This window comes from Microtus ochrogaster, chromosome 18 (genome assembly GCF_000317375.1).
Source record: "Microtus ochrogaster isolate Prairie Vole_2 chromosome 18, MicOch1.0, whole genome shotgun sequence".
Classification (NCBI taxonomy): domain Eukaryota; kingdom Metazoa; phylum Chordata; class Mammalia; order Rodentia; family Cricetidae; genus Microtus; species Microtus ochrogaster.
In genome coordinates, this window is record NC_022020.1 from 18697868 (window position 1) to 18720497 (window position 22630).

The following is a 22630-nucleotide window of genomic DNA, read 5'->3' on the forward strand; positions in this document are numbered from 1 at the left end:
TTTTAAAAAGTGTGATGGTTTTATGTGTCCTGGTTTCCTGGTCTGGTCATGTGGTGTGTTCACAGTTTAATGCCTGCTGGTATGGGAGCCTGGGATACTAGGAAGAGTTAGGAAAGAGAAGGTCTTTGTGATCCACTGAGGATAAAATGGGGTCATAGAAAAGAGGTAGAAAACAGCAGGATTCCTGATACAGGGTTATGGAAGAGATGGGGGACTGGATCTCAGGAGTTATAGGAGAGGTATGGGTCTACCTTCAGCTCACTTGTTACCCTGGGAGAAGCACCCCTTGAGTTAGCAGAATTTGCCTGCTTGGGTTGGTGTCTGGGACAAAACTAACAAGCTAGGGGAGGTTAGAAGGGGAAGATCTGTGGGATCCACAGGAGATGAGAGCAGGAGGCAAGGAAGCCTGCCAAGGGTGTTCTGCTGCCCAACTGGGGAAAAACTAGGGGATTGGGTGTGGGGAAAGGAGATAAAGAGAAGACTGAAGTGGACTCCCTGCTTTTCTGACAGGTATGACCTGTGGGTTAGCAGGAGTTGCTTACTGAAGTTGGGATCTGGGGTACAGTGACCTGACCAAGTGGGAAAAGAGTGGATAGGAGGAGATGGTGTGTGAGATCCCAAGGAGATGTAGGCAGAAGGAAGGAAGATTCAGTTAATGTTCTTTTTTTTTTTTTTTTGCCATTTTCCATGGTCATGGGCTTTATTTGCAGACTGCTGGGGAAGGAGGAAACTAGAACTGGTTGCTGGGTTGATGGTAGGAAAGGACTTCTGGTTTTAAATTTTAGTGCGTGTTGCCTGAAGGTTAGAATGTGTGAGAGCAGATGCAGAAGGGAGAGGAGAGGAGGTCTTCCAATGGACACTGTCCTCAGGGAAGGCAGACAGGCTATGGGAACGAGGGTGAGGAAGGAAGAGACACTTTGTAGAAGACTCGTCCAAAGTCATTGCTTGATGCTGGCTTCCCGAACACCCGCCTGCCCCATCAAGTTTGTGCCCCAATGCCTACCCTGTCAGCCCTCTCAGCTACCAGCAGAAAAGGGGATGAGGGTGTGGAATAGTGACACCCTCCTGTCCTCTAGCTCCTCCAACCAGAAATGCTTCTCTGCCTGCCCTGCCCTTCCAGCCAGGGTCAGGAAGTCAAAAAGTCCAGGAGCAGGCAGGGGAACAATCGTATCTCTCACCCTCTCCGCTCTCTGCCCCGCTGCAGCCCCTCACATAAGGTTGCAGCTCTTGGCTCGATCCTTATGTATCTCGCCCTCATTTCCCCGGTCTGGCCTTCCCGACAGCTGAGTGGATCTCTGCAGTCCCCGGCGAGAGTCGGTACGGTGCAGTTGCCGGTGGCCACGGCCAAGAGAGGCCACGGTGGCCACGTGGAAGACATCCCTGACACTGCGTTCAGAAGACCGGGAGGAACACTCAACGTATGACACGGCCCCCACCTGTTTGGCCAGCACAGTGCCCTGCTCGTGTGTAACAGGGATAAGTCTCTGCTTGGATAGCTCCCTCAGTGTGGCCAGGTCAGTCCTCATGTCCAGTTTACAGCCAACCAGCACCACCTTGGCATTGGGGCAAAACTCCTGAGTCTCTCCTTGCCACTTCTTGAGGACACTGTCCAGGGTCTCTGGCCGGCTAATGTCAAAGCAGATGAGCACAGCATCAGAGTCTGGGTAGGCCAGAGGCCGGACGTTGTCATAGTAAGAAGAACCTGAAGTATCCCACATGTTGAGCTCAATGCGGCGCTTGTCGATCTCGAAGCTTGCAGTGTAGTTCTCAAACACGGTGGGGACATAACTCCCGGGGTAGGCGTCCTTGGCGAACACCTGCAGCAGCGCTGTCTTGCCGCACTCCGCGTCCCCGACCACTACGATCTTGCAGCGGCCGCTCTGTCCCTCCCTAGTCCCGGCTACGCGCCGGCCCCGCTCTCCGCCCCCCTCCCGGGCCCCGCCGCCTCTATCGCCTCCTCCCCTGCCGCTGCAGCTGCAGCCTCTCGGGCCCCCGACACCGGCATCTCGCCTCAGTTAATGTTCTATTGCAGTGTTATGGATAAGACTGTGAGATAGGATATGCAGAGGAGAAGAGAGTGTTGAGGGGTTCAGTTTGAGTGCCTGTTTCCCTGTTCCGCTTAGCTGGTATGTTACAAGTGAATGCATGCCAGTGTTGGAAGCTGGGACAATGAGATAATGGGATGACTTGGGAGATGAAAAAGTTGGAGGAGAAGGTATTTGTGCTTTGTTGGGTATGGGATCAGAGAGAGGAAGACCTCACTGAGTTTTATGCTATAGAGAGCTAGGGATAAGACTAGGAGTAGGAAGAACAGTACGAGAGGTGTGTGTCCAACTTCAGCTTACTTGTGCTGGGAAGAGCAGCCCTTGGGTCAGCAGGAGTTGTCTTGTTGGTATTGGGGTCTGGAGCAAATCAAAAGTTATGGGAGGAAGATAAGAAGGGGATGCTCTGTGAGATCCACAGGAGATGGGAGCAGGGGTAATCACCACAGGTTTTCTGCTGCAGAGCTAGAAATTAGACTGAAGGATTTGATCTTAAGGAGCGTAGCTTTATATCCATTTTCAATAATGACATCAGTGCAGTGTATGAAAAAAGTATGCAAAAAAGGTGATGATAGCTACAGTCCTTCCACACACATCACAGTGACTGTCACGTAGAAACTGGTGAATGAAGCTCTTCTTCGCTGTTCTACAATCCAAACTTGACCAGTGAAACAGTTAACCCAGAATAGAAAAAAAAAACAAAACAAAAAATATCAAGCCTCAGATTTTATCACATGTGGGCATGGAGAATAAAATGTTTCCTGAGTATGGGGTCACTTTGATCCTTTCAGTGCCTCATAAAACAGCACATATCTTGGCCAGGACAAAAGAGACAGATGTCAGTTCCGAAGGAGTTGTAGAAAGGACTTTGAACACAGGAAAGAAATTCAGCCGAGTCTCTGATTCTCAAATATCAAAACTAGAGTTTTCTACACTCAGTTTGGAAGATAAAGACAATGAAAAGTGGGACTCTTATACACTGCGTTCATCTTCTGATCCTTCTCTTTTGCTGCCTACAGGTTCTCAACGTAAAATCTAATGTTCTGTGCGGAAACTGGAAGAAAGTGCATTGGATTAAACGGAACTTAAGTACTATCTGAGAGATCCTCAACCTGAGGTCAGAAACCTAATTATTGTCCCCACCAGGAACTCCCTACAGGAAACACATAGCTCTATGAAAATATTTAAAACAAAGTAGTTTTCTTGTTCATCTGAGGGCAGTTGATTTGTGTGATAATCTAATCTTCAAGTCAGGAAATGACTGTATTTAGAGTTTGGAGGTTAAGAGAGTGGATTAAACAAAACTTGCATACTCAGAGATGGTTAAAAAATGAGTTAACCATTATCTGAAAAGACAGTGTGATGTAGGCCAATAAGTGAATGTCAAAACTGTCATACAGGCTGCTGGTCACTCTTTCTCAATTAATGTAAATTTGAACAAACCATTTGTTCTCGTGGTCCAGAATGGCAGGGATGACATGGTGACTTTAGAATGCCCTGTGGTAGCATTTAGGTGACACAGCTGATCAGGGTAAGACATAAACATTGCTATCATTCTAGTGCTTGCTAATCAACACTGCTGATGGCCTGATTTCTCACAAATTCCTTCTGTTTTGTTTAATCCTAGCACATGTCTGACAGAAGAAAGGTCACAGCTTTCGTTAGAAGACCCCAAGCGAGGCCTGAGAGCAGGAGGTTTTAATAAGATGAGTTTTGTCCATCTAAGCTCCCAGTGTGCTGGCATAGCTACCCATGTTGTAATTTCCTAAGTCTTCTGGAGACGTCAGCCAGGCATTTTTACTAAAGAGGTCTTTGAGGGAGCTAGAGGAACACGGATCACCATGAAAAGACAAGTTCTTCCATCTGAACGATGCACCTCACTTCATGGTAGGACAACGTTTGGTATATTTCTAATGTTTCAAAATGGAATTAAAGTTAGTATTAATTTTTGTTTCAATACATTTATCTGGTGATAACTTTTAAAAGATAACCCGTTACAAAAATAACTGCTCACCATTGGCATATGGAAAGACTAATAGAAACACAAAAAAATCAAGGATGGAGAGGCTTTCTCCATGAGAACATACATAAAGTAAAAATGAGCATGGTGATATTGTGTGACATCACTGTCAGCATAGAACAAGCTGGCAGGGAGAGTTTGAAGCTATCAGTTCCAGTGTGTACATTCAATTTTGCGGTTAGATAAACATACAGAGTATACAGTTTGACTCAGCTCATGATACTTCATAATAAGTGAATGTAAGACCATCTTGAGGGTCAGAAAATCCCCTCCAGTGACTGCTCTGGCTTTAGTAACTATTGTTTTGGTTTGGACTAATATTTACTTTTGTATTTTTTTATTTGGTCTTTTCCCTCTAAGCTACATCTGTAAATACCCCAGTTGGCTGCACATTCATCTTAAAGTTTACAGGGGAGGAATGACATGGTGAGGGCTCCTTTGTGTTCGACATGTGTTCTGCATATCCAGCTTTTGTCATGGAAATCAGTCAAGCTCAGCATCAATAGTTTTTCTCTCTTCTGCCTCTCTAGACATCAAACCAATAGGACCATGGCCCTAGGTGGTCTCCTATCTCTCTGTCTCCCTTCCCTCCCCCCCCTCACACTCATACACGCACATATATGCAGGTATGCACTATAAATGACAGCATTACCACAAAATTCATGGTGTGGCTCAAATCTTAATGGATGTAAGACTCTTGGAAATTGGGAAGGAGCAAATGGAGTTAGAGAGATTCAAAACCTTGGCACTTTCTAACACAATGGCAAATGGCTTGAAAGCAGACTCCACTGGTCAGTTAAACACCAGTGCAGCAGAACAGAGAAATACCTTCTGCAGGTCAGAGCCTATGGCCATATGAAATTCTGGTGACAGTGGATGCAGTAATGAACAGAAAGAAAGGCCGAAGAAACTGTGGCTGTAGTTCAGTGCCTTTTCTTGTAGTTTAGGCTGGCTATCTAATATACTTATGTCTTGAGTTTGGAATTCGGACATACTAGGTAAAAAAAAAATGGAAGAGAACAAAGTTAATAATTTTTTTTTCAATGTACACTTGTGTGAAAGCATGGGGCTAAGGTAAGGGACAGGGACTTTGGCATTAGAAGGGTTACATGGCACCCAGAGGTATATGAGAAAGGGTAGGGAGTAACTCACAAAATACCCAGCAGAATTTTCAGCCCCCATGTGCCTAAATCATTGCTACTTGCTGGAAGTCGTAGACTGTCAGTATAAACATTATGAAGTAAATATTGTGCACAATGGGGAGGGAATTAGCTGTGCAATTCCCATTAATGCTAATGAGACGTTGGAGGTTAATTTCCCGTGCCTTGTGCTGAATATTTGCCCCAATTAGTTATGTCAGGCTTATACCACTCTCCAACCAAGTTTTTACTTTGGGGAAGGCCGTAATTGCCCTCATGGTTTCTTTCAGTTTCAGATGGGGAAGGCAAGAAAGACTGAAGTCGTCAAATTGCTTCTCTGGATGAACAGCCTCTGAGAAACTAGCACTTTGCCAAAAACTTCGGAAAGCACAACCCCTTGGAAATCATGGATTTCATTACTGAGCTACCTGCTGGGGCATTCTCGTATAGGGGACGGGTTTATTTTAGTTTATTTATTTTCCTCTGAAGAATAATTTCATCTCTAATCTCATTAGACCTACAGTTTGGTTTAGCATCCCTATTACTTCCATGATGACACTCCAGATAGTAGGAAATTAGAGGCGATATCGGAGTGATCTGTACAGTGATGAGTTCAGATGGATCCGTCCACAAGCAGATTTATTTTTGCTCGAGACATAGTTTTCTTTTTTGTTGCAAATAGGTGCGTGTATATCTCATTTATGGAGACTCTTCACATCTGCCTCACATATTACAGAGATTTCTCTTCTTTTTCCTGCTGGGCTGGAGGCTCCAAAATGTTGGGGCAGAGTTTGTGTGTCTTCTCCTTCTCTACTAATTTTGGATAAAGAATTGGATAGTGAAACACAGTTGAATCAACACCCATATGCAAATATTTATAAATGTGGCTGTATAAGTTAAGAACTATGGAAATAATATGTAAAATATAAAACTTTGCATGAGTACTTCATGTGTAGCAAACAGAATTTCACATATATTTGCTCATTTGGTCTGCAATTCAGCCTCTTAAATCAAGTACCCTGTAAGGTCCCTGTCAGTCAAATTAATACACATGCCATCACAGCATCAACATCGTCAAAATCTTAAGATTTAACTTTAATATATATATATATATATATGAATTATTTTGAGAGTAATTCCTAGAAAGATAAAAGGTATTTTGAAATAAAGATTGGAGGTAAAGGAGAGGGGTCTCTGCAGCAAGATTTTTATAAAAGATACAGGGAAATGATGAGGAATAAAATCCACCTCTGGACTTGATCTGGGTGGCTTTGGAGGGGTCAGCAAGGTCTGGAGCAGAGGCTGCTGTAGCATGTGCTCTGGAATGAGGACTGTGCCAGGCTGGGAACTGGAGAAAGGAGAGCAATAAGAAGATGGGCAGTCAAGGGAATGAGGACTGTGCTGCCCTGGGACTGGGGATGGGGAGGACAGCTATAAAGGATGATTAATAGGTACTGCTAGGCCCTTATTCATTTCTTTATCTAATATTTCTTTTATTTTCATATTTATGTGTATAGGGGTTACCTTTATAGGTCAGAAGAGAGAGTTTGGTCCATTAAAACTATAGATTTTGGATTTGTGGGCTCCCTGGCATGGGTGTTGGAAATGGATCGTTGGTCCCCTACAAGAGCGACAAGTGTTTGTAATAGCGGGAACATCGAGTGCCATTCCTCCAGATGTTTTGTTTCACTATCCCATTAATTCTCCTGATATTTCTCTGGGAAGGAATTGGGGTCTGGTAAACTTAAGAGCACTGCACCTGGTCACAAATCTCCAAAAGTGAATGAAAAATCCGCATTTTGTTTGACTAGCACAGAGGCAGACAAGACAAACTATTCCAATTATTCATCTTTCACTAACAAAGCAAGACTCAGGCTAAGCAGTCCCCAGAGACCTGAAAAGAAATACTAAGAAAGCTGCAAAGGAGTACATAAGGTAAGCAAGTCTTATACCAGAGTAGAGGGCATCTCCTTACTATGTGAGTGTCTGTCTACAGCACTGGTTCTCATCCTGGGGGTCGCAACCCCTCTGGCTACCTTCTATCTCCAAAAAAAATTACATCACAGTTATAAAGTAGCAACAAAAATAATTTTATGCTTGGGGATAACCACAACATGAGGAACTGTATTTAGGAAGCTGAGAACCACTGCTCTATAGATTCTCCCTAAAGAATAGGAAAATGATTGAATGAGGAACTGAGGGAAAGAAAAGAAAGAAAGAAAGAAAGAAAGAAAGAAAGAAAGAAAGAAAGAAAGAAAGAAAGAAAGAAAGAAAGAAAGAAAGAAAGAGTAATTCCAAAGCATATCATGACACACTGGTCTCAGACAATACTAGATCTTCTAACTTTTTCTCTTTAAAAAGTTTGCTTCCATCTGTCGTTGGACTAAGGTTCTATGGTGATATTTAAGATAATCATCAGTCTTAATACAAGGCAAGGTCAGTTCGGGCACCCTCTCCTCTCTTGCTTAGGGTCTTAGCTGGGGTCTTGTGGATTTTTTGGGGAATTTTTCTAGAGCCAGGTTTCTTGCTAATCCCACAGTGGCTCCCTCAATCAAGATATCTCTTTCCTTGCTCTCATTTCTGTCCTTCCTCCATCTTGACTATCCCATTCCCTTAAGTTATCTTCAACCTTCCTCTTCTCCCACCTTTTTCCCTTCTCTCCTTCCTCCTACTCCCCACCCCTATGCTCCCAATTTTCTCAGGTGATCTTGTCTGTTTCCAATTTCCACAGAAATTATTTTTCTTTGGGTTCACCTTATCACTTAGCTTCTCTAGGATCATGAACTATAGGCTTAATGTCCTTTGTTTATAGTTAATATCCACTTATGAATGAGTACATATATTAATTTTTGGGGGTCTGGGTTACCTCACTCAGGATAGTGTTTTCAAATTTCATTAATTTGCATGCAAAATTCAAGATGTTATTGTTTTTTACCACTGAGTAGTATTCTAATGTGTAAATGTGTCACACTTTCTTTATCCATTCTTCAGTTGAGGGGCATCTAGTTTGTTTCCAGGTTCTGGTTATTACAAATAGTGTTGCTATGAACATAGTTGAACAAATGCTTTTGTAGTAAGATTGCGCATCTTTTGGGTATATTCCCAAGAGTGGAATTGCTGCACCCTGAGGTAAGTTGATTTCTAATTTTCTGAGAATCTGCCACACTGATTTTGTGTTGAACAAAGGGATGATCAGGGAACTGGCATCTGCCTTTCTCAAAACCACAAACGGTATCTTAGGAATGCCTTCTATATGTCCCGCAGCACAATAAGGGTCACACAATTCATCTTGTTCAGGAGACACCTTATGATATAAGGGTTATTGTTATCATCATTTTCATATAGACTAGAAGGCATGAACAGTCCTGCTCACATGAAGTTGCTAATGGAAAAACAAACCTTATATTGAACAAAAGAGATCTAGTTGAACTCCTTTTATTTGTCCTTTCCTCCTTCACCTTCCTTCAAATCTTCAATCTTCTTCTCTGTTCTTTCATTTACTCCCTGCCTTCTTTCCTTCTTCTTCCTTCCTTTTTTCCTTTCTTCCTTTCTTCCTTCCTTCCTTCCTTCCTGCCTCCCTGCCTCCCTGCCTCCCTGCCTTCCTGCCTTCCTTTCTTCTTTCCTTCCGTCCTTCATCCCTCCCTGTTTCCTTCCATATATATATATGTATATATATATGTATATATATATATACATATATATACATGTATAATATTGTGTGTATAAATTTATGTATTTATTTATTTCAGTCTGGGGATACATAAGAAATGAGCACTATACTATAGAGCTATGTCTCTAGGCTAACATTTGTTTTCTGTGCTAGATGTCCTTACAATCTTACCACTTCATTCCTGCCTTAATCAATAGACATCATCAATTTCTAACAATGACTACTCATTCACATAAATATTCAATGGCACTCTGCAAGAAGAAATGCTCAGACAAACCAATAAATGAATATTGTATGAAAAGGTAAATGGAAGGAGGTCCAGAGAGCTTCCCTTAGGTACTGGTTTGTCATGTTTGGCCCCAATCTTCAGCCTCTTCTTCAAGCTGTGAAGGTCCAATTACAATTCGAAAGAAATCTTAGTAATATAAATTATGTAAAACAATCACCTAGGGGTGTTAAACTGAACTGAAGTTTGAATTTAACTGTCCAGCAAATCACTGAAAAGGGACTATGGCAATATCTTTAATAGATGATATAAATACCTAAGGCATAAAACTGCCTAGTCTACTTATTTTCATTACAAGTATTCCCTCCTGTCATCAGACCTGACCAGACAGACACACAAGCCCTTCAGATTCTGTTTCCTGAATGCCTGTGTCTTTTTCCTAAGCTTCCCACCTTCTGCTACACCACCCGAACCTATTTGTTTGAATTCTAGCTGAGACTCGTTTCTGAAAGGTCAGGAATGGCAGGAACACTGCAATATGTATAGCACACTCAGATCACCAAGTCATAAACCCGCATATTGGCCACCAACCCAGACTGGTGTGAAGTCATCCAAAAGTCTAAATTCATACCATACCTCACTGCCTGGTCCAATTTTCACAATCAGGAGTGCTGAATGTCTCTTGTCTGCCATCCTATCATAAGGGTCGACCTTGAGACCATTTTCTACATCAGCGTTTTTTTCTTAGTGTGCAGAATAAATGTTTGCATGAATCAGAGATAACCTTTGACTTTCTTTAGCAGACTATGCAAAATGCCGTGGTAAACAGTTCCACACATGTAGTGAGTGGGGTTAAGAATCAGCAACATTTGGAAACTACAGAGATTTAGTCTTGTCATCACCTCCCTAGTGTGCTTTCCTAGCCTTTCTTGCTTATTTTGCACCACTGAATGGTTCTTTCCAGTGCCCAGCTGTAAACATAGCGGACAATGAGGACTACTGAGAACTAAAGAACAATGGCAATGGGTTTTTGATCCTACTGCACATACTGGCTTTGGGGGAGCCTAGGCAGTTTGGATGCTCAACTTACTAAACCTGGATGGAGGTGGGCGGTCCTTGGACTTCCCACAGGTCAGGGAACCCTGATTGCTCTTCAAGCTGATGAGGGAGAGGGACTTGATTGGGGGAGGGGGAGGAAAGGGGAGGCGGTGGTGGGGAGGAGGCAGAAACCCTTAATAAATAAATAAATTAAAAAGAAAAAAAAGAAAAAATGTACATGATTGAAGAACTCTCCCAGTTTCCAGTTTTTGTTTCGTTTTCTTCACAACCTCCAAGTACTTGCTAGATCCTTAAAGATTCCCCTCACCATGTATGACTGCTCTCTACAGCCTGGAATCACTTTTTGCCTCTTTTCTCCATTCAAAACTTTCCAATAGCCCCAAGTTCAGCTTCTGGGTTGTTTTATCCCATAATCATTCTAGCCTTTGAAGATATTTCTCATCCCCAAGAGGTCATTGTGGTGTATTTACCCGATAGATAAATATTGATCATCTGTATGTGTGTGGGGGTGGTTGTGTAGGTATGCATGTGTACAGGTGGGTATGTATATGTGTATGTATGAAACGCAGAGTTCCACTCAAACTGTGGTTCCCCAGGACCTTCCCATCTTTCGTTTCTGAGAAAATGTGTCACACTGGCCTAGAATTCACCTAGTAGGCTAGGTTGGCTGGCCAATGTGCTCCATTTGTCTATACTCTCAGCACTAGAACTATGGGCTTATATTATTATATCAATGTGGGGTTTGGGGATCACCGTTAGTTGCCCATGCTGATATTGCAAGCACTGTGTAGACTGAGCCATCTCCCCATCAAACTGTTTATCAGTTTTGTCACCCTCATTATTTTCCTTTTCCATCAATTCCTTGACGGAAGTCAAACACTTTCTGCTATTGTTTTATTTTGTGTTTCCTTATAACCAAGTACTTTTCTTTTCCTAGAAACAAACTGAATAAGCATTTTTTAACTCAGACAACTAATGTCCCAATCTCTAAAGCACCAAGTAAAAAACAGTGGGTCATATCAGTGAAGACAGGAGGAGAAATCCGGAGGAGGCTTTCTACGATGTTTCACATAGGACATTCTGTGAAAGACTGCCTAAACTTCTCAGAGAAGAAAAATAGGATATCTCCCAGAAGGGCAAGCTGACTACTTTGGATTTCTACTGATAAAGATTTTATAGAAAAGAAAATAACATTTCTAAGGAAATTTAAATGATTTGATTTGCAATTCCACAATTAGAAACAGCTTACAGTTTTGGGTAACATTATTTTTCTGATAACATATGGTCTATCAGTCAGCTCAAAGAAATGTGTAAAATTTGACGATTTCCTTCTGGATGGCTTCCCTTTCTGAACCAGGATGTGTCTTGGTCCCTGAGGCCCCTCCCTTTCTATAACCTTGTAGATAAGTGCTTCTGTGCACACTACTGCCTTCTTTGTGGCTTCCAATGTGTATGATTTTGTTTCCAACTGAATTTCAACTTCCTTTCTGAGAGAAACTTTTTCATCTTCAAAAACCCTAATTCAGAAAGCATATAAGAATACAGACAGCATGTAAGACTTTGCTTACTAAATTTCATCCATTCCAAATATCACCACAAACTCCATCTCCAAAGCCCACTATCTTTCAAGAAGGAAGCATGCGAGAAAGCACGAATCAAAACAGCAATTCCTTCTGTAAACCATGCTGCACAGTAAAGCATGACGATTTGAAATTCTGAGACAGAAAACATGCCTGCACACTCAGGAACAAGCCTCACCTCCCACACTGAGACATCCAGATACGGATGGAAGGCTAATTCCTGTCCTTGGATGTCCCAGAACATGAAAAGCCATGAATAAAACTTGACCCTAACAATTTATCTAACAATATGGTTGCATTATATTCCTTCAAATCCTTTAATTTGTAAAAAGTCCCGAAGTCAGTAAACCAAGCTAACACCAGTGCCATTCTTATGCTAATATAACTTGGATGGATGTTTATGGGTTAGGGACTTCTGTGTCCAGAATTTTTCTAATCAGCTAAGGATAAATGGAGAAAGCAAATCCTCAAATCAGGAAAGGACAAGACCACTGAACTAAGACTCAAAAGACAGTGAGGAAATCTTAGCAGCATTATACTGCTGAGGCTTCTGTGCCACTCAGAAATGCATTTTTCAGAGACGTCATAGATGCTAGAATTGGGGGTTTGAGGAGATGCCCTGAAGATGGCAAAGCTAAAAGCCATCTTCCAGCAGCTGTGTAACTTAAATTTGGCTCCATCTCACCTCAAGTGTCAGTTGCTTGTTGAAGTGCCGGTATCATTTTTGGGTTTGTCTAATGTAATAAAACTCTCCATAAGCATTTAGAAAATCTTTTTAAATGGCTGGAATTGGAGAGATTGTTCAGTAGTTAAAGCACTTGCCATGCAAGCTTGAGGATCAGAATTTATATTTCCAGAAATCACATACTTACTGTATGAGTATGACTATTAATCCATAATTCCAGCCAGGAAAGGCAGAGAGAGGGCATCCTCAGAGCAAGTTGGGTACCAAAGCTAGTCACATGAGTGGAGTCTGGGTTTTATGTAATGAGTCTGACTCATTGGATAAGTTAGAAAAGCAATCTGGTTAAAGATAATTTCTACATTATGACTTTAGGAACTACATACATACACACATGCACACATTTTCTCTCTCTCTCTCTCACACACACACACCACACACAAACACACACATACAGAGAGAGAGAGAGAGAGAGAGAGAGAGAGAGAGAGAGAGAAACACTGTGTGTGTCAGTACTGGAAAGAGAAATTTTCTAATGCATAAACTGGGAACCAATGTGACCTCATACTGATAACACATTTGAGAAGCTGAGTTTGTTGAAGATATTGCTTGTACCTGGGAATGATGACATTGTGCGTGGATACTGACCTCTCTCTTCCTACCTTCAGGTGTACACTTGAACTGCTCTGGGCAAATAAATCATATGATGCAATTGCCTTCCTCTTCAAGTCTGATTTTATACTTTAGAATTCTCTCTGTTAGGAAAATATTCCCTAAAATATGTCTTACCTGCCTCCACGGTGAAACTTAATTTTTTCTTCTCATTTATATATTCATAAGAAATGGGAAACCTATTTCCCTTTCAGGACTCTTTGCACCAGAGCACAGAATAGAAAAGTACTTCTGTATCCACAGGGTACAAGAGCAGAATATTCCCAAAAAAAATAAAATAAAACAAAGGAAAAACAGGAGAGAACGTCACATCAGTGTCCAAGGGAGAAGGCAAATGGCTTTGGCTTGGCCTATTCTACCTGATTTGACGGAAAGACCCTTTGATGAAAAGTCTGAGAGATCTATCCAATGATCAAATCTTGCACTCTGCAGCATGCTTTTGATGGTGTAAGTAGAATCTCAGTGAAACTGGTAAGCTCCTTCTTTCTTCCATTCACAGAGGATATTTAGCCAGTCTCTAAAGGCAACTGTAAGCCATCTAGCATGAGAAGGAAAACCTACAGGGTGAAGCAGAGATGTCCAGGAAACATGGACCACAGTGCTACAATTCTTAGATGCATCTAAGTTCTTCTGAATCATGTTTATTTAGTTTGCTTTCAAGCCAACCAGTCCACCACTTTCTCTCTCACTGAAAACACTCATAGACATATATTGTTCATTATTCAGTACTTGGTTTTGGTTTTGCAGAGTGTTGGGATCAGGTCAGCAAGATAGATCATAACTACAATATCACTGAAGAAGAGGTCAGAATGTTTTGAAACATTTGGACTAAAAAAGCATAAAGGTACGTGACACATGATGCCAATGGGCGTGTATCTAAGCATCATGCACCATGTACCTCAGTTAAAGTGTAAATGTGCCTAAAGAAAGGGGCGTGTGGAACTAAATGGTTTTGAGGGGAAATCTATCAGTTACTTTCCTTATTGCTGACAAAACACCTGACCAAAAGAATTTAAAGAAAAAAAAGACCCGCTCCTCACAGCCTCAGGGCACAGCCGGTCATAGCATCAAGAATATGAAGCAGCTGCTCACTTTACATCCATAGTCAGGAAGCAGAGAGATATGAATGTTTATGCTCAACTTGCTCCCTTTTTGTATGCAGTCTAGGAGCATAGCTTGTGGCATGGTGCCTTCCACAGTTGAGGTGGGTCTTCTAGTCTCAGTTAACCTGCTCTGTGCTCTCCTTCATAGACATGTCTAGAAGATAACCTAACACAGATGGGACCCAAAGCTTGTCTCTAGACCATTCTAGAATCTGTGAAGTTAACAATGCCAGGGATCACATGATCTGGAGAATTTGACAATGGCCAAGTCACACAGTCTCACTTATTCATACATAAACATCAATCTCAAAACTATATATATATATATATATATATATATACACACACACACACACACACACACACACACACATTTGTTAAAGGAAGACAAAGACTGTCTTTAACATAACAATTGGTTCTTTATTCTAATGTTCTTGACAATGGCATTTCAACAAAAGAAATGTAAGTCAAATATGACCACAAAGTAAAGAAAGGTCAGATTTAATTGATTCATGCTGATGTTAGGATCCTTCCTACAGTTCTGGCTTCCCTCTTTCTATCTGGCTTCACAGCCTCTTAAAATCCCAAACTGTGATTGAAGGACACATGTGCATCCAGGCTAAACAATGCTTCCTCATCTTTTTCACGACATCTGTGACTAGAGTTTCTTACTAAAGCAATATCTATCAAAGGAAGCTATGAGTAGAATCATGACAAGCAACTAAGAGTACTTTAAAATATACTAAATGGCTTTCAAGAACAAAAGTTGGACTAAAGGTTGAAGGAAGCCTTGACATTTTTTGGCTATGCAGTCAAAACATAGATAAGGACTAAGATACCCCTAACATGTACAAAAGAAGGATGAGGGACGCATATCAGAGCATCTTGTGTTTCAGTGGAGCCAGGGACTTCCCACAAGATCCACCCCCCCTCTTAAGTCTTTGGCAAAAGACTTCCCAACAGTTATAGAAACTTTAAAATCAATTAGTGTGTTGGCTTCTGAGAAGATATTGTAGCCTGTCCAGGGTAATAAAATCAGCAAAGCGGAGCATTACTTTCTTCTATGAAGAGCTTGAATAAATAAGACATTTATAAAAATGAGAGGAAATCTGAAATGAATATCCCAAGAACCATGAAAAAAATAAGCTAAGAGAAATTGAATTCTCGTTTGACTCTCTAAGAGATTCAGCAGTGGAGGATTTTATACATAATTTATAAGGAAAATTGTCCCATGCACTCAGGTATACACCGTATCAGTTTGTGAGAAAGATTAAGTAAGCTGTCTTCTTTTAATTGAAATCAAGCATAGCTATGGAAGAAAATGAATTCTGACTGAGGGCAAATGCAAAGAGTCTGAAGGCATTCAGGAGTTTACAGGAGAATTTTGTCTTTTTCACACCGTGTAACTTTGACCTTTCTTATTCCTGGGTAATAGGAAAAGGCCCCAAAGCAATATCTTGTCTCATGCTAAAGCATCCTATTCTTATTTTCTTTCTATCCTAAGGAAAGATGAGCACTAACACAACAAACGCATTTTCAGTGGATGCCTGTAACTAGCCTAGCTCAACTCATTGTCTCCTAAAATGAGGCCATGGACAGCTCAGCCATCACTATTTTTCACCCCAAGTCCTTAGGTTACAGATACCAACACATCAATGATCTAATTCCTGTGAAGATACTGAGGAGCCCATCTCGGTCTCAAATTAAAAGATTTCAAGAAGATGAATAAGAAAAAGGAGAAGAATTGGAGAGAAACTACAGCCCTAGTGATAGAATTTAGCTACGAGGGTTCCATGGTAACCAAGAATCAACATCCACAACCTAAGCAGGAAATATGTCACTTCTGATGATTCCAGTTTGTCTTGTATGCTCTACTGACAGTCTTCTTTCTAGGAATACAAATTTGAAACTCTTTGGAGCATTCTGAATTCCTTCGGGAGAAGAGGTCTAACACGTTAACTTAAATGCCACTCTTATGGAGTTCATAACAACATGTTCATATTGGGCATGTAACTGGACCCATCTGCCTTCGGAACCACACAATATCTCTAACAAAGTTACTCCCATGAAGTCGTTCAGTGTGAATTCTTACAGGAGAAGACAAAGAGGAAAAAGAGGCTGAAGGACACCACAGAACAGAGCAATAGCTGCTCTTCTAAAGGATCCAGACGAGACAGATTCCCAATGCCAATATGGAAGTTTACAACCATATGTAATGCCAGTTCCAGGGGATCTGATGCCCTCATCTGGTCTCCCTGGGCACCAGGCATGCTCCTGGTGCACATGCCTAAATCTTACCCATCCCTGAACTGCTACTTGAAGAATACTCCTTTCCAATGGAAGCTACCCATGGGTGTCTTAGATGGTTTCAGCACATTTTATCGGCAAGGAATGAAATGGGTTAAAATGGTCCCATTTAAGCGCATCATAATTTCAGTCTTTCCAACGTGTAGCAAAAGAACATCCCAGTAAGTGCCGGTCTAAGCTTACAATTTTGATCCCCTATGTAATTACCAGAGTCACTCTCACTAAACTCACAGAGAGCAGTGCTTCAGCGTTGGTGGAAATGAATGACTGAGACCCTGAACTCACAAGGCATTTGGAGTTCTGTCCCACCATGATAATTTTGACAAAGCAAAGACGGGTCAGCAGATTTAGGAAACGGCTCTTATACAATACCAATTGTTGTCTTTCCCAATTGTCGTCCTTCATAGAATACTCTATTATCCAAGACACATGGTGAAAGAAGAAAGGTCTGGGTAGGACTCTTTTTTTTTTTTTTTTTGCTTGCCTTCAGTTGTAAGATAGAGTTTTGATCTGAAATAAAAACTGGTTGGACTTCATGGATATGTGCCACCATACCACCATACCTGTCTTAGATTCATATTCTCCACTGAAAAAAATCCAATCACTGAACCTGATGGCTCAGGCCTCTAATTCCAGCTCCTTGATGGGATAAAGCTGGGAAATCTTAAGCCCAGGCCAATCCACATAGTCCAAGTTAACTGGTGGAAAATGAAAAATAAAAAGCTAGATGTTAGCATGCATGTGCAAGTTCTAAATCCAATCTCCAATATAATAATTTATAAAAACAGGTCAACATAGCTAATAAAATTACCTGATGAGGTAAGGTGTTAGTCTCAGTCTATGCCCACTTGAAGATATGGATATAGGAGAAAGCTTAGCTGTCAACATGCTGACACTTTCTAGATAGATTGTTTCTTGTTTAGGTCCCTTGCTATGGCACGGGCCTGTAATCTCAGTTACTCTAGAAGCTGAAGAAGGGGGATTGCTTTGACTACAGCAAGGATCAAGGTCAGACTGGGGAAATGAGCAAGACCTTGCCTCAAAAATAAAACAAAGCTATGCATGCAGTTCAGGGGCAGAGTCCTTGTTTTATATGTGGAAGGTCTAAGGTTCAATCTCTAATATCATAAAACAAATACAAAATAAACAACAGAAAGAGAAAGAAAGCATCAGGAACACAAAGTGCCTGTGGAGATTAAAAGGGGAGTGAGCTGTAGCAGCAGCAGTGGACCGGGTTAAAGACAAAAAGTCCAGAATTGCTTATGCTTTTACACATCCAGTTGACCCAGAGTTCTGGTGACACAGCCTGCTGCAGGAGGAACTGCTCTCAGACACATAGTGTAAAAGTCTTGGTAGTTTTTTGTCAGAATAAGAGACTGTGGGTTGCAGAAAAATGTCAGGGTTTAACCCTGATCTCCTGGCTTTTTCCCAAAAGCTAAGCCAAGCAATTGGAATATAAGGTACCAGCTTGCAGGTCCCGACTCTCTGCTGCCACACTGGGAATGAAAGAAGGTCACCTTTCAAGGTCCCCAGATAACCTTCATGACTAGGACAAGATACACTCTTGATACAGTGGAATCACTCAAAGAGAGACCTAAAAAAAAAAAAAAAGACATCCTGAGCCTCCTAGATTATAGTGAAAGAAACAAAAAGTTATCTTTTCCTCCTACCCTAACAGTTGAGGTAGGAATTTATTAAATATATATGTAAACTGTTTATGTGAAAGGCTGATGGTATAAATTATATGAAAATGCATTGAAGAGCCTAAACATTGAGCAACAAACTATATTGAGTAGAGAAAAATGTGTTCTGAAAAAACTTCATGTCGTTAGGCCAGGTTTTCAGTGGTTTATGGACAAGCTCCATGAACCCCAGAAGTTTCTCTAAACCTCCATTTTTGCCACTTACTTATCCCCTGTGGGCACACAGGCCCCAGATACAAGCCTCCAATTTTATTCCCCTATCCTACTAGTCTTAAGCCATTTATGTAATTACACTCCATAAAAGGATTGATAAAAGAGTGTCTCCACTTTTAAAAAAGGCTAAAAACTATTGTTCTTGGTCATAAAACTAAAAGGTTACCAACAAAATTACCATGATCCAATAATATCTATTAGGCCCATGTCGTAAACCCCAGGTCTTATGCCAACTTTGCCATTTCTTTGCTATATGATGAAAATGGAATCTCAAGTCATGCATAGACTATATAGAACATGATGCTTGCCACTCTGGTCTGTCTTCAGTAAAGAACAGCACAGCTGCATTAATCCCAAGGCTGCACAAGAAAGAGCTCTGAACTCCTGGGTTTCATGAGCATAGGCTGTTGTGAGGACAGAAAAGGGCCTTATGAAGTAAAAAAGCCATGGACTTCAGTCAGCATGACTCGCTCCAGTCAAAAAAAAAAAATGACAAAACAATCAGGAAGGTTGGCTTTTTCTCTCCTCCCCTCATCTTCTCCTTTCCTCCCCTTAAATCTTCCCTTATACCCTACATCTTTCTTCTTCCGTTTATATATTTATTTCCAAGGTGACAATGGAATTGTGAGCAATGTTGGAAAGGCCTCCGAGTTCTTTGTGGGACAAGTGCTGTGAACCCTTGAGAATAACTGGATCTGGTGACAAGAAATAACCCACTGAATTTTTGACCAAAAGTTGCTCACCTGTAAAGTAGGAGGACTTTCTCGGTCAGTTTTTAAGCCTCATGCACATGAAATAATACTGAATTAATGCTGGTGCCTTCTTCCTTTCCCTCAGTGTTAGTTCATTGTCACCACTCTGCTGGCCTTCCACCGTCTGACTTCTCTGGAGCTAGTTTATCCATGTCAGTTTGTGCACATTTGGGCAGTCTCTTGAGGCTTTCAATGATGACATTGCTCTGAAAATCTTGTCCCTGTCTTCATCAACAGAGAGAGCTTCCCTAATCTGAAACTTTTAATTTCAAATGTTTAAATTCCAGAACTTCTTCCGTGGTGCTACACGTCAAAGCATGAAGCTTGAAGGTTTTTTGTGAATGTCCTACCCCTCTTCCACAGCCTCAGCTCCTGGTTTATTGAGACAGTCTCTCTAATGGAGCCCAGGCCAGCTTTGAGCTCATGATTTACTGCTACTGTATTATCAGGCAAGGGCGACCACACTGGGCTCTGAAACTCCTGAACAGCAACAGGTCACTGCACATGGAGAACTCCACACTCTCCCCAAGTGATGAAATACAGCCAGAAAACAACTCTGCTTTTAAAAGATTATAGAACATTTTCTACAGGCCACATGCAAAATTGTACGGTAAAAACGTAAATGAATTTTGTGCTTGTCATCCCAAGATAGCTCACTAGTTACTCAAAATACTCTCAACTCCAAAATTGCAGAACTTTTGGTCATGAACATTTCAGCTAAGTGACACTTAATCAGTCATTTTTAGCTTTCTGCTGTGCCAGCACTAAGTGTTCTGTGTCATGATCATTTCAGCGTGTCAGCTTCACTGGGACATCTTTCTACGTCTGCCCACTTCTGTCTTCTCTGTCCTCAAGCTGGTTTTAGCCCCATCACACTGTGTGAACGATCTCCGTTCATTCTAGCCCACCTCTACCTTTACTCTGACATACATAGCAAATATGACTGTCTTTTCCAAACATAAGGACATCCATCCCCATTGCTTAAAATCACCGCTGGGTTCCCTTTAAAACAAAGTGAGCAATAGGCTCCCATCAGCCTCTGGCAGCAACTAACTTGTTTTCCATCACTCTGAATTTGAATATTCAGGATAGGGAATATAATTAGAATCATATACAGTATACCTTGGTGTAATAGTGTTTTAGAACATTGTAATACATGTCAACTTTCTCTCCCTTGACGGGAGGGATACCATGAAACTGTACAACAGATGCTATTTACCAGATGAATAGCTGCTGGACTCTGGGATTATCTCCTCTCTGCTTCTCTCAGTTCTTCTCTATATGCTACTATGGATGTTTGACTTAATGTTTTGTATGGATTCTATTTTTATTTCTCAGGATCATAGGTCCAGCAGTTGTTAGCCGACTTTTGAAATCAAGATGTCATTTAGTCACCATAGGAACACACATTTCCGACCAGCTCATGACAGTTATTGACCTACATTAGCTAATTCACATAAGATCCCAAAGCAGGGTTAATCAGAGCTGATTATGTTGTACATGATGTCTAAAACTCTGGGGTCATTTATACTTCAACTGCCAATCAAAAGTCCCTTAGGGAAAAGCGATTTTGTAAGCTAACTTTCACAATAAATCATGCACACTGATAATTACTCTCTGATAAAGAGATCTGAGCTAAAAAAAAATAAACAAAACAGTCTAACAGAAAGAAGAATCACAAATAAATGTTCAAAGGCAAGCACCCCAACTTTGGCCACTTCTGCAGATGATTTAGCCTGCAGGAACCCTGGGGAGGGATTCCCCAGGGAATCAGTGAAGAAACTCTTTCAAGCCAAGCATATGAGGTCCCCTCAGAGCTGAGACAGAAAAAAAAGTAAATGAAGCAGATGACTTTAAATATTTGGACTGCCATTTACATCAATACCCGAGTCAAATATTGCTATCTTCATAGCTGCGGGAATTTATCTCCAAATCCTTTTAGGACTGCATTTATCTCTCAGCAAGGTTGTTTAAGACCATCAAAGCAAAGAGCCACCCCAGTGGAACCAGACCAATGGTCCATCCAGTGCAGGATCTTGCCTCTGAGAGTAGCCAGTGAGGAGTAGTGTGGAAAAAAACGGCAGAAGTTCTTACTGAAATGCAGTTAATTGTGCAATGTCAGAGCAGGGGGCTTGGAGCAATCTCTTCTATGCCCAGCTGGTGCCCAGCTTCTGCCCTGAAGCAAGAATCCTGATGGCCCTTATAAGTCTTAGCCAGCAAGAGTGGCTGCAGGCTCCTGTGCAAAGCACAATTTCCCTCCCCTGGTGTTTTTAGAAAAGAAGGTTGGATATTTACCACCCAACACGTCTGCTGCTCTCACATTACAGTGGGCCATTAGCCTTAACCCATTTGCAAAGGAGAAGATCTTCTGGGAACTGGGGTGTTTAGGTTGAAAATTGAGATAATTTCCCAACATTTCCTCAAAAATATTTATTTTAGTTTTAAGTCATCTTTAATTTTTTTTTTATGGAAAATGGACTTTGTTATTGCTTTGCTTAGCTGTGTTCTCTTAAACAGAGCTGGCACCCCCAGTCTTTGTATACCACAGGCAGGCCAGCCAGAAGCATAAGCAATGAAGAAAAGTTTGGGAGCTGACCAGTTCCTCTGCACTTCCTGCCTGCCTTTATTCCTAGGGTTCTGATAAAAAGAAAAACAAATTATTCATTCATTTCTTCTTTTATAAAATGGTTAGCACCAAGACTGTGGCTAGATCCTGGGAATTACTATGGTGAAGAAGACATCTTAGGCATGTGGCCTTGGGGCTTGTATTGCAATAGAGTGATGGGGAGCGAGGCAAAGGAATGCACTAAGGAATCTGAGTGTTTATGCATTGCTGCAGAGGTGACAGAATAGAAGAAAGAAAGAGAGGGAATAAAAAGAGCTTCTCAGATGAGGAGGTTAAGTCATTTGAGATATTCCAATAGAGAGCAATGATGACCAAACAGAACCACAAACCAACTCTGAGCCAGCAAGGGACTAGATACTTCAGAACTGAAAAATGACATCATCTATGAAATAAGACATGGGAAGACCCTAAAGTCCAGACAGTTCTATCCTACACAGCATTATATGTAACAAATAAAAGTTTACGTTTCATAAAATGGGCAAAGAAGCACTTGGTGCTGTCACCTAAGTAGTTAACTGTTGCCTAGCAGTTCCCGGAATAGAACACAGTTGTCTCTGGAGCAGTTGACCTGACTCACCATTGTTATCTAGCACTCCTTGGATGTGACCCCTCTGTAACTCGGTGTGGTCCCAACATAGACATAATCAGGGGAAATGTGTGGCTTCTGGGATTCTGAGCTCTGATACGACTTGGCATGCATCTCTTGGATTTGACCTTAGCTTAAACTTGACAAATTATGAATGTAGCCACTCGCTGGGGTTCAGAAGTCTAGATGCTGTTGCCTTCGTGGGTCTGAAGTTTGGGTCCAGAGATCCTGTCCCTGAAACTTTCCCTGC

The 22630-nt window shown here is 41.4% G+C and overlaps 1 pseudogene; it reads right to left on the bottom strand.

The window, feature by feature from the left end:
- Positions 1 to 661: 661 nt before the first annotated feature.
- LOC102002658 overlaps positions 662 to 22630 on the bottom strand; it is a 173433-nt pseudogene continuing 151464 nt past the window's right edge.